We start from the raw sequence: 12,457 nt of genomic DNA on the forward strand, positions 1-12,457 counted from the left end.
AGGAACTGTTCGAAGACTGTCAAATTGTTACATTGCTTGTACTCTCTCTGCACCAATTTCCCATTCGCCTTCAGCTAAACAGAAACACCTTCCCAAAATAATTAATTTTTTAGTCAATCTTTGCTTCTTAGCCGTTCAGTCCCAGAGAAGCCCCAGGTTGCAAGTGTTTTTCTTGGAATCTAATGATAAAATCAGAACACCAACTAACCCTCTTTCAAATGCTCCACGGCACATTTCATTCTTAAAGGGACGTCTCGCAATATAGAGTGCAGGTTTTTACCAGCCCATGGGTCATGGGGTTTCTATGGGAATGAACAGCTAAGAAGTAAAAGGTAAATGGAAAGCTAATTGTAATGGAAGGGTTTTTTCTGTTTCACAGAAGACGACTGGGAAATTGTTGCAAAGGGAAATCAAACCAGACTCTTCCTGAATGGAGCAGTTTGACAGTCTGATAATGGCTATCTGCACCTCAAATTCCATTTTCCAGCCTTTGTTTCATATCCCTTGAAAAATTTTCCCAAAACAAATTCTTGGTATTGAACTGTCTAATTGCTTCTGTATCCAAAGTGTTTTGGTGGAGAGCGTTCCCAAATTTACTTCCCATTGCGTGAAAAGATGCTTTTGAATTTCACTTCTAAAGGACCTCGGTCTAATTTTACATTTGTGCTCCTCATGCTCTGGATTCACCCTTACAAGAAATAATTTTGCTGTCTCTGCAGGTGAAATCCAGGTACACCACATCATAGATTCCCACAGTCCACTTGGGTTGTCACTTCCTCCAGAGGTCGCCAAGGTTAAGGAGGTCAAGTTTCTTCTTTAATCAAGTCCATGCTATAACTAGGTTATTGTTATACACTTGGAACACCAAGTTGATCAGTTCTATCATTATAAGACTGATATCCTGTGCTTTCCTGTCTCTTGTCACCCATTTTTGAATATGGGAATTGTGATATTTACCATTAACCAGGATCTATGTCTTTCTAACTTATAGACTTGACCATTCCAACACACTTCCCTGGGAGACTCATTAAGGTCTTTGCCTCTTCATGAACAGAGACATCAACTACCTGCTTTATTCTCTCTCACTGATCAGCCTGCCCACTGAGCTATGGGGGCCTTTCTGCCCTACTCATACTTGGACTCTGCCACCTGTTCAACATTTCTGGCCCAAGTTCATGTTTCCCTCTAGAACATTCATTCCCTCGTGAACAAGGCTCCTTCTATTCACTGATTGTGGGTGAATACATTGATTAACCTTTTTCACAGTAACTTCATTGCAGTGTTATCTAAGCTTTCCCACCAGCCGTTCCTCCAAAGTTTTTGTGGCAATGTAGCTTGATCACTAAGTTGCACCTTGGTGTCTCTCTGGCAGTCTGTACTTCCCTTCAAGCATTCCCCTTGTTCCTAGCCCTCCCATCTATCATGGAAATCCTCATTGGTTACCACTGTGCCTTCCCAACCCCGCCTTGAGTTTTTCACCACAATATCCCAGCTCTATTTCTACTATAACCCCTGCATTGAGTGACTCCTGATCCATGTTCATAAAATCCCTACAGTACAGAAGGATGCCATTCGGCCCATTGAGCTGGTACTGACAATCCCACCCAGGCCTATCCCAGTAATCCCATATATTTGCCCTGCTTGTCCCTCTGACATGAAGGGGCAACTTAGCCTGACCAATCAACCTAACCTGCATATCTTTGGACTGTGGGAGGAAACATGAGCACCCGGACGAAACCCACGCAGACACGAGGAGAATGTGCATACTCCACACAGACAGTGACCCAAGGCTGGAATTGAACCCGGGTCTCTGACGCTGTAAGGCAGCAGTGCTAACCACTGTGCCACCATGCTGACCCTGTTATTATCAATATCCGTCTCCACTCCCGTCCTCTTTCTCACTGGCCTCTCTAAAGCCCACTGCTATGTGAATTAAGGGTTATGGGGATCAGGCGGGTAAGTGGTACTGATCCACGTCAGATCAGCCATGATCTTATTGAATGGCGGGGCAGGCTCGAGGGGCTAGATGGCCTACTCCTGCTCCTATTTCTTATGTTCTTATGTTCTTATTCATGGTCACACCCTTGACCTTGTCATCTGCTCTGGTTTCTCTACCCCCATGGTCTCAATCGCCTGAGAAGGCCATCTCCGAACGCTCCATCCTTTGCTCCATCATCCACACCTTCTAATTCCACTTCCTTCTGTGGCTGCCACTGGAAAGATTGATAACTTTGAATTCTTGCCTACCCAGCATTTGTCATCCACTGTGAGGATACTTCTGCAGCTATCGATTTGTTTAACCATTCCCTCACCTTTTGATGCTATTCCTAAAGTGCTGAAAATTCCCTTGTTGGTCTGCACGTGAACTGATATTTAAATAGAGAGGCATATCCCCCGCTCTTTCAAAACTGTCACCGTTGGCTCCCTCCTCAAAAGAAACATACTTGACCCTCTGCCTTTGCAAACTACCACCCCATCTCCAGTCCCTCCTTCTTCTCCAAAAGTCCTTGAGCATTTTGTTGCCTTCAAGAACCTTGCTCATCATTCCCGCTGAGCCCTGTTCGAATCTCTCCAGGCACAGCATCAGAACCACCCTGACCAAAGTCTCTGTGACAGTAGTGATCTTACTGAATGACAGGACAGGTTCAAGGGGCTGAATGGCCTACTCCTGTTTCTTACGTTCTTACCCTAGAGATTTAATATTGAGGCCGATGAGGGAGAAAGAAAGATTCCATGAAGAACAGAAAGGACAATCACAGAATTGTTACAGTGCAGAAGGAGGCCATTTGGCCCATCGTGTCTGCACTGGCACACCAAGCAAGCATCATGGCTTAGTGCCATTCCCTTGCCTTTCCCTCGTACCAAGTATGAAGAAGTTTACAACATTTTAAATTGACATTTTCAAAATCTCTAAGAACAGTTTACAAGTATAGGAGTGAGACTCTCTTCAGGAGGGTTGATTGCCATTGCAGATACACCAATCATGTCATCAAGCATGTACTTATGCTTTGAAGTGCTGTCCCTAACTTTCTGTGGCAAATTTAATTACCAGATAATGTGCAACTATAGCAACGTCATGAAACACAAAGGGAGGTTGATAATTAGCTGTGGCTACCTACAGAATGATGCAGATTGGCCAACTTTTGCAATATGTGGGGTATCTTCCTTGTCACAAGAATGGATGGATAATGTAAATAAATAATCATTATTTAGGCAAGAAATTCTGGTCCTTTACATTCCACTTAAACAATGCATAGCAAAACATTAGAATATGGACAACCAGCTTCTTTTGTTTCCATGTGTACACTGCACCATGCATGCTGACAGTACATACACTGAGTTCTTAATTGACATCCTGGAGTATTCCTGGATGAGATTGAGGAGAATTAATTGCCTGCAGTGCAGGGAAGCTCTTATCATTCCTGAACCTTCCACCAGATACACATTTGCTCGCACCTTGGACTGCACCAAAACTCTTCACCGTCAACATAGTTGTAATGTAGGAAGTGCAGCAAGATCTGACAACCAGCGGAGATAAAGGCTCAGGTAATTGATCCCTCTTTCAGTAGCGTTTCCCATCACTAACGAGCCTCTGAGTTGGCCAAGACGTCTTGAGCTGAATTGGTGGTTTAGCCGCATTTAAATACAGAGCAACCAGCTTCATAACGGAGTTGAAGCTTGTGCTAGGAACTGGCACCTGGGTGCTGATTAAAAGACTGACAGTGACTGGAAATGTCTACTAATACTCAATCTGGAGGTTGCCAGCATTTTAATGGCAAGTGCCTATCCTCATGCTTTCTCCCAACAGTGACCAACTGAGTGGGGAGTATGTTGTGGAGGATCTCGAGTGCTTCTTAAAGTCACACTTACCTTCTCATGTGCACCTACTGCTGGAGATTCGGAGAGCACCTCTGCAACATGTCAGAAAACATTTTGGGTTACTTTGCTAGGACGTCAACACTCTAGCTACTTTGTAAATTCTCGAAGGTCTTGACCTGTGACGTGCAATTGCTCTGCTGCTTACCTTATAGGTTCCTTATAGCTTACCTTATAGGTTCTGCACACATGAGGACGGCCTAAACCGGGATCTTGGGTTTATGTCACACTGTCGGTAACCCCCACAGCTTGCCTCCTGGACTTGCAGAATCTCACTGGCTGTCCTGTCTGGAGACAATACACATCTCTTTAACCTGTGCTTAATGCTCCCTCCACTCTCATTATCTGTATCTTTAAGACCTGATTGGCTGTAGAGATTTGCATTCTAATCAGTATTCTGTAACTTGATTTTGTGTCTCTGTATGCCCTGTTTGAAAGCAGATATCCACTCCAAGGGGCAGAGCTCCAAAAGCTAATGGCATTTGCTACCAAATAAACCTGTTGGACTTTAACCTGGTGTTGTTAAAACTCTTACTACCTTTATAGGAGTCAGAAGGAGAAAGGATGATGGCCATCTCGCTATCTTCCTGGTCTGGACAAGGGATGGGAGGAGGGAATGAGACCAAACAGAGCAGCACCAAATACTGCAAGAGAGAGAAATAGGGCAGTGAGATGACTTCCTTCCCATTGTGGGTGTAGGAGAACCCCGCCCCCCCACCGCCTTCCCGGCCTCCTCCTCCAGGGCCTTCAGTGCCCTGCTTGAGAACCTGTGGTCTCTCTCCCTAAGCCTCTTAGTTATTCTGTGACACCCCAATGTGTGTCACTCAATGTACTCCACACCTTCAGCTGACGTGAGAAGTCCACATGTGGTAGTCTATGAAAATTGCAGATCCAATCAAATTATGATGATCAAAAATTAACCTAAAAAATGCAGGTTTAACTAGACTTTTAAAGCAGGCATTTCTTATTAATAATCCCCAATTGATTTGAATGATTTTTGGCTGAGGGACAAGTTGTGACAGGAATTCTGGAGTTCTTCCTCAAACAGTGAGCTTGGAATCTTTTACATCCACCTGAGATTGTAAACATGGCCTTGGTTTAATGTCTCATTTGAAAGACTATGAGGGGGATTTTATGGTGTTGCTCGACCTGAGACCGGAAAATCCTACCCTAGGTCAACGGACGTTTCCATTGTCCGCCTCTCGCCTGCTCCAATTACGTGGTGGGCAGGGCAGTAAAATTCCGGCGTGCATCTCCCTAATATCAGCCTAGATTTATACTCTGAAAGTCTCTAAACCATAGAATTATAGAACCATGGAATCCTGAACAGTGCAGACCCCGTTGAGTCTGCACCAACTCTCTGAAAGAGCATCCCACCCTCCCGCCCCATCCACGTAACCCCACACATTTACCATGACTCATTCACCTAACCTACACATCCTTGGACACTAAGGGGCAATTTAGTATGGCCAATCCACCTAACCCGCACATCTTTGAACTGTGGGAGGAAACCAGAGCATCCAGAGGAAACCCATGCAGATGCGGGCAGAATGTGCAAACTCCAGACTGGCAGTCACTCGAGGCTGGAATTGAACCCGGATCTCTGGTGCTGTGGGACAGCAGTGCTAACCACTGTGCCACTATGCCACCGGGTCTTGGGAAATTGACAAGGGAAATGGAATTGGGTTTAACCAGGAACTCGGGTGATTATTAAACTCCTCACCTGAATGAAAGCTGACCTATTGCAGCTAATGTCTCAGTTCCCTTTAAGACCATAAGACATAGGAGCAGAATTAGGCCACTCGGCCCATCAAGTCTGCACCACCATTCAATCATGGCTGATATTTTTCTCATCCACATTCTCCTATTTTTTCCCCATAACCCCTGATCCCCTTGTTAATCAAGAACCTATCTATCTCTGTCTTAAATACACTCAATGACCTGGCCTCCACAGCCTTCTGCGGCAAAGAGTTCTACAGATTCACCACTCTCTGGCTGAAGAAATTCCTCCTCATCTCTGTTTTATAGGATCGTCCCTTTAGCCTGAGGTTGTGCCTCTGGTTTCTAGTTTTTCCTACTAGTAAAACATCTTCTCCACGTCCATTCTATCCAGGCCTCGCAGTATCCTGTAAGTTTCAAGAAGTTTCGTCCTTCTAAACTCTAACGAGTACAGACCCAGAGTCTTCAACAATTCCTCATATGACAGCTTGTCATTCCAGGGATCATTCTTGTGAACCTCCTTTGGACCCTGGATGTGGGCCAGCACATCCTTCCTTAGATACGGGGCCCAAAACTGCTCACAATACTCCAAATGGGGTCTGACCAGAGCCTTATCCAGCCTCAGAAGTACATCCCTGCTCTTGTATTCTAGCCCTCTGGACATGAATGCTAACGTTGCATTTGCCTTCCTAACTGCCGACTGAACTTGCATGTTAACCTTGAGAATCTTGAACAATGACTCCCAAGTCCCTTTGTGTTTCTGATTTCCTAAGCATTTTCCCATTTAGAAAATAGTCTATGCCTCCATTCCTCCTTTCAAAGTGCCTAACCTCACACTTTTCCACATTGTATTCCATCTGCCACTTCTTTGCCCACTCTCCTAACCTGTCCAAGTCCTTCTGCAACCCCCCTGCTTCCTCAATACCAGCTGTCCCTCTCATCTGCAAACTTAGCAACCGTGCCTTCAGTTCCTTCCTCCAAATCGTTAATGTATATTGTGAAAAGTTGTGGTCCCAGCACTGACCCCTGGGGCGCACCACTAGTCACCGGCTGCCATAGAACCACAGAAAATTGCAGCTCAGAAACAGGCCTTTTGGCCCTTCTTGTCTGAGCCGAACCATTTTTTGCCTAGTCCCACTGACCTGCACTTGGACCATATCCCTCCACACCCCTCTCATCCATGAACCCGTCCAAGTTTTTCTTTGGGCGGCACGGTAGCACAGTGGTTAGCACTGCTGCTTCACAGCTCCAGGGTCCCGGGTTCGATTCCCGACTCCGATCACTGTCTGTGTGGAGTTTGCACATTCTCCTCGTATCTGCGTGGGTTTCCTCCGGGTGCTCCGGTTTCCTCCCACAGTCCAAAGATGCGCGGGTTCGGTTGATTGGCCAGGTTAAAAATTGCCCCTTAGAGTCCTGAGATGCGTAGATTAGAGGGATTAGCAGGTAAATGTGTGGGGGTAGGGCCTGGGTGGGATTGTGGTCGGTGCAGACTCGATGGGCCGAATGGCCTCCTTCTGCACTGTAGGGATTCTATGATTCTATGAAATGTTAAAAGTGACCCCGCATTCACCACTTTATCCGGCAGCGCATTCCACACTCCCACCACTCTCTGCGTGAAGAAGCCCCCCCTAAATATTCTCTTTAAACTTTTCTCCTTTCACCCTTAACCCATGCCCTCTGTTTTTTTTCTCCCCTAGCCTCAGCGGAAAAAGCCTGCTTGCATTCACTCTATCTATACCCATCAAAATCTTATACACCTCTATTAAATCTCCCCTCATTCTTCTACGCTCCAGGGAATAAAGTCCCAACCTATTCAATCTCTCTCTGTAACTCAGCTTCTCAAGTCCCGGCAACATCCTTGTGAACCTTCTCTGCACTCTTTCAACCTTATTTACATCCTTCCTGGAACTAGGTGACCAAAACTGTACACAATACTCCAAATTCGGCCTCACCAATGCCTTATATAACCTTACCATAACACTCCAACTTTTATACTCGATACTCCGATTTATAAAGGCCAATGTACCAAAGGCACTCTTTACGACCCTATCCACCTGTGACGTCACTTTTAGGGAATTCTGCACCTGTATTCCCAGATCCCTCTGTTCAACTGCACTCTTCAGAGTCCTACCATTTACCCTGTACGTTCTACTTGGGTTTGTCCTTCCAAAGTGCAATACCTCACACTTGTCTGCGTTAAATTCCATTTGCCATTTTTTAGCCCATTTTTCTAGTTGGTCCAAATCCCTCTGCAAGCTTTGAAAACAAAATAGCTTTGCAAGCTATCCTGAAAAAGACCCCTTTATCCCCACTCTGTCTTCTGCCAGTCAGCCAATCCTCTATCCATGTCAGAATCTTGCCCTTAACACCATGGGCTCTTAACTAATTTAACAGTCTCTTATGCAGCACCTTGTCAAAGGCCTTCTGGAAATCTAAATGAATCACGTCCACTGGTTCTCCTTTAACTTCCTTGTTACCTCCTCAAAGAACTCTAACAGATTTGTCAGACATGACCTCCCCTTGACAAAGCCGTGCTGACTCAGTCCTATTTTATCATGCACTATAATTTCATGCCTATAATTTCCTGTCTGCTGCCTCCCAGTCTTCTTAAACAGTGGTGTTACATTAGCTACTTTCCAATCCTCTGGTACCCTCCCTGCCTCCAGTGATTCCTGAAAGATCACCACCAATGTCTCCACAATTTCCTCAGCTATTTCTTTTAGAAGCCTGGGGTGTAGTCCATCCGGTCCAGGTGATTTATCCATCTTCAGACCTTTCAATTTTCCCAGAACCCTCTCCTTAGTGATGGCCACTACACTCGCCTGTGCCCCCTGACTCTCCTGGAGCTCTGGCATCCCACTGCTGTCTTCCACCGTGAAGTCTGATGCAAAGTAACTATTCAGTTCCTCTGCCATTGCTTTGTTTCCTATTATTACTTCTCCAGCCTCATTTTCCAGTGGTCCAATGTCTATTTTTGCTCCTCTCTTCCCTTTTATATATTGAAAAAACTCTTCCTATCTTCTTTTATATTACTAGCTAGCTTACACTCATATTTCATCTTCTCCCCCTTATTGCTTTTTTAGTTGTCCTCTGCTCGCTTTTAAAGGCTTCCCAATCCTCTGGCTTCCTACTAATCCTCGCCACTTTGTATGCTTTTTCTTTTGCTTTTATGCTGTCCTTGACTTCCCTCGTCAGCCATGGATGCCTCGTCCTCCCCTTAGCATGTTTCCTCCTCCTTGGGATGAATTTCTGCTGTGCCTCCTGAATTACTTTCAAAAACTCCTGCCGTTGCAGTTCCATTGTCTTCCCTGCTAGGCTCCCTTTCCAATCAACTCTGGCCAGCTCCTCCCTCATGTCTTTGTAGTTACCTTTATTTAATTGCAATACCGTTACATCTGATTCCAGTTTCTCCCTCTCAAACTGCAGGGTAAATTCTATCATATTGTGGTCACTGCTCCTTAAGGGTTCCTTCACCTTAAGTTCCCTAATCAAGCCTGCCTCATTACACATTGTAAGAAGTCTAACAACACCAGGTTAAAGTCCACAGGTTTATAATAAACCTGTTGGACTTTAACCTGGTGTTGTTAGACTTCTTACTGTGTTTACCCCAGTCCAACGCCGGCATCTCTACATCATTATTACACATCACCAATTCCAGAATTGCCTGTTCCCTGGTAGGCTCTGTCACAAGCTGCTCCAAAAACACCATCTTTAAAAGGACAATCACCACCTCAGGCGTCAAGATCTGCTCTTGGTTGGAACTGGTCCTCGTGGTTGCAAAAGTGGCCATCACCCTCCACCTGCTTCCAGGGAATTTCCCGAGGCTTGTTTGTCAGGACCAAAATTATGTAAACTTCCCCTGTGATGTCAATAGCCAGACTGATTGGGCTATGGATGGCCCCCTCTGACTGGATTCCCTCAGGCACAGGATGTCCCATCGAGCGCACGTACATAACAATCCGAGCACCGCCACAACAACCAAGAGTGTTTCTAAACCAACAGGGATATTATTCATCAATGTGCAGCTGGTGTGAAACCACAAGAGGTTCATCCGGGCGTGCTCCAGATTCCCTGGGAGCTGTTACAACTTGAGCTGAGATCATCCAACATCCCTGAAAGCAAAGGACTGGCTGCTTGGAGAGAAGGGATCCCCTCTGTAAACCTGGCTCATGACACTTGTGAGGAGCCCCACCAATGTGACACTGGAGTGCTACGACGTGAGTCACATGATCACTATGAGAATCATCGAGCAAACCCTCAGGATGTTAAAGATGTTCTTCAGGTGACTGTGAACAGGGATAGAGGACATCCTTCAGTCCTCTCCAGCAAGAGGGTCCAGCACGATCAAGATGTGCTGTGACCTGCACAACATTGTACAGCGGAGAGGACTGCAGGTGGAGGAGGGAGAAGGGGCACATCACTCGTCTTCAGATTGGAGAGGAGGAGGCACCCATGGCATTCTTCAGTATTCACCAGTGAGTCCAGTGATTTTTAAGCGAGAAGACGTTAAAGATTATAACAAATAAAATCCTGAGATTTGACCCCAATACCGGGACCACACTTCCTTTTGCACAAATCAGTCTTAACCCTTCATCCACGCATTGTGTATCTACTCAGACACTCCATTCTCATTCTGAACTATCTGGAAGGAATGAGTTGCTTCTCGAAATAAGTATGTGCTGAACCATAGATTTTAAGTGATATCCGGCAAAAGAGAATGTTAGCAGTTTGACAAAATACTGTGTTGATAAGTGTATGTTCGTAGTGAATTATAATTCTCCGAACATTTGGAACTGGGGCTGAGATGATTGACTTCAGCAACCACAACCATCTTCCCTTGTCAGAGGTATGACTGCAACCAATGGAGAGTTTTCCCTCCTGAGTTTTGCTCAGTTTCCTTGACGCCACAATCGGTCAAATGCTGACTTGATGTCAAGGATCTCACATCCTGGGGGTACCATTGACCAGAAACTGAGGTAGGCCTGCCATAAAAATACTGCGAGAGAAGAACCAATCAGACACAGGCAATCTGAGATCATCTACTTGGTACTTCCGGCTGAAGATTATTGCAATTGCTTCAGCCTTATCTCTTGCACTGATGTGCTGGACTCCTCCATCACTGACAATGGGGATATTTGTTGAGCCTCCTCATTTAGTGAATTGTTTAATTATCCACCATCTTTCATGGCTGGATATGGCAGGACTGCAGAGCTTAGATGTGATCTGTTGGTTATGGAATCGCTTATCTCTGTCTATTGTTTGGCATGCAAGTAGTCCTGTTTTGTAGCTTCAGGTTGACACCTCATTTTAGGTATGCCTGGTGTTTTTCCAGGCATGCCCTCCTGCACTATTCTTTGAACCACGGTTCATCCCCTGGCTGGGTGGTAATGATAGAGTGGGGGATATGCCAGGCCACGAGGTTGCAGATTGTGGTTGAGTACAATTCTGCTGCTGCTGATGCCCACAGCGCCTAATAGATGCCCACTCACCAATTTCTAGATTTGTTTGAAGTCTATCCCATTTAGCACGGTGGTAGTGCCACACAACATGATGGGAGGTATCCTCAATCTGAACACGGGACTTCGTATTCATATGGAGTGTGCATTGATCATTTCTCTCAATGACAGATAGAGGACAAGGTCATGTTGATTTCCCCCTCTTGATTCCCTCACCACCAGCCGCAGTCCCAGCCTAGCAGCTATGTCCTTTAGGACCAGGCCAGCTCGGTCTGTTGTGGTGCTACTGAGCCACACTTGGTGATGAACATTGAAGACCTTGCTATGCTCAGTGCTTCCTCCAGATGATGTTCAATATGGAGGAGTCCTGACTGAGGGGGGACTTGTTGAATTGATGCTATGAGACTTCATACTGTCTGCAGTCAATGTTGAGGACTCCTAGAGAAGCGCCTGCCCACAGGAAATATCACTGTGCCACCCCACCACCCTCTAGAGTCTGTCTGCTGGCTGGGGCCAGGACATGGCCAAGGATGGTGATGGTGGTGAAGCCATTGCTTGACTAGCCTGTGTGACAGCTCTCCTAATTGTGGCACAATCCCCAGATGGGGTGGCATGGTGCCACAGTGGTTAGCACTGCTGCCTCACAGCGCCAGGGACCTGGGTTCGATTCCTGGCTTGGGTCACTGTCTGTGTGGGGTTTGCACATTCTCCCCGTGTCTGTGTGGGTTTCCTCCGGGTGCTCCGGTTTCCTCCCACAGTCCAAAGATGTGCGGATTAGGTTGATTGGCCATGCTAAATTGCCCCATAGTGCCAGTGGATTAGTAGGATAAATAAGTAGGGTTATGGGGATGGGGCCTGGGTGGGATTGTGGTCGGAGCAGACTCGAGGCCGAAAGTCCTCCTTCTGCACTGTAGGGATTCTATGATTCTTTGCCCCAGATTTTGGAAAGGGGGACTTTGCAGTGTTGACAGGGCTGAGTTTGCTGTTGGCGTTTTCCGCGCCTAGATCAATTTGGGTGTCCAGTTCCATTCCTTTTAAACTCTGTAGTGGTTTGATGTAATTGAGTGTCTCACTAGGACATTTCTGAGGGCATTTAAGAGTCGACCACATTGCTGTGGATTTGGAGTCCGATACAGACCAGACCAGGCCAGTGAAGCAGATTACGACAATCGGTAATGGTTTCATGGTCGCTGTTAGACTAGCTTTTAATTCCATATTTATTAATTGCGGCAAGGTGGCACAGTGGTTAGCGCTGCTGCCTCACAGCAGTATTCTAGAGAATACAGACCCAGTCTCTTCAATCTCTCGATCGGACAATCCCACCATCCTAGGGATCAGTCTGTGAACCTTCAGTGCACTCCCTCTACAGCAAGTATATCCTTCCTTAAGTAAAGAGAACAAAACTG

At 46.0% G+C, this 12,457-nt stretch overlaps 1 protein-coding gene across 3 annotated transcripts in view; it reads left to right on the forward strand.

The window, feature by feature from the left end:
• Window positions 1–12,457, forward strand: part of mcf2la (mcf.2 cell line derived transforming sequence-like a) — a 170,556-nt gene that overhangs the window by 24,457 nt on the left and 133,642 nt on the right. The window lies entirely within an intron of this gene.

This window comes from Mustelus asterias, chromosome 17 (assembly GCF_964213995.1).
Source record: "Mustelus asterias chromosome 17, sMusAst1.hap1.1, whole genome shotgun sequence".
Lineage (NCBI taxonomy): Eukaryota > Metazoa > Chordata > Chondrichthyes > Carcharhiniformes > Triakidae > Mustelus > Mustelus asterias.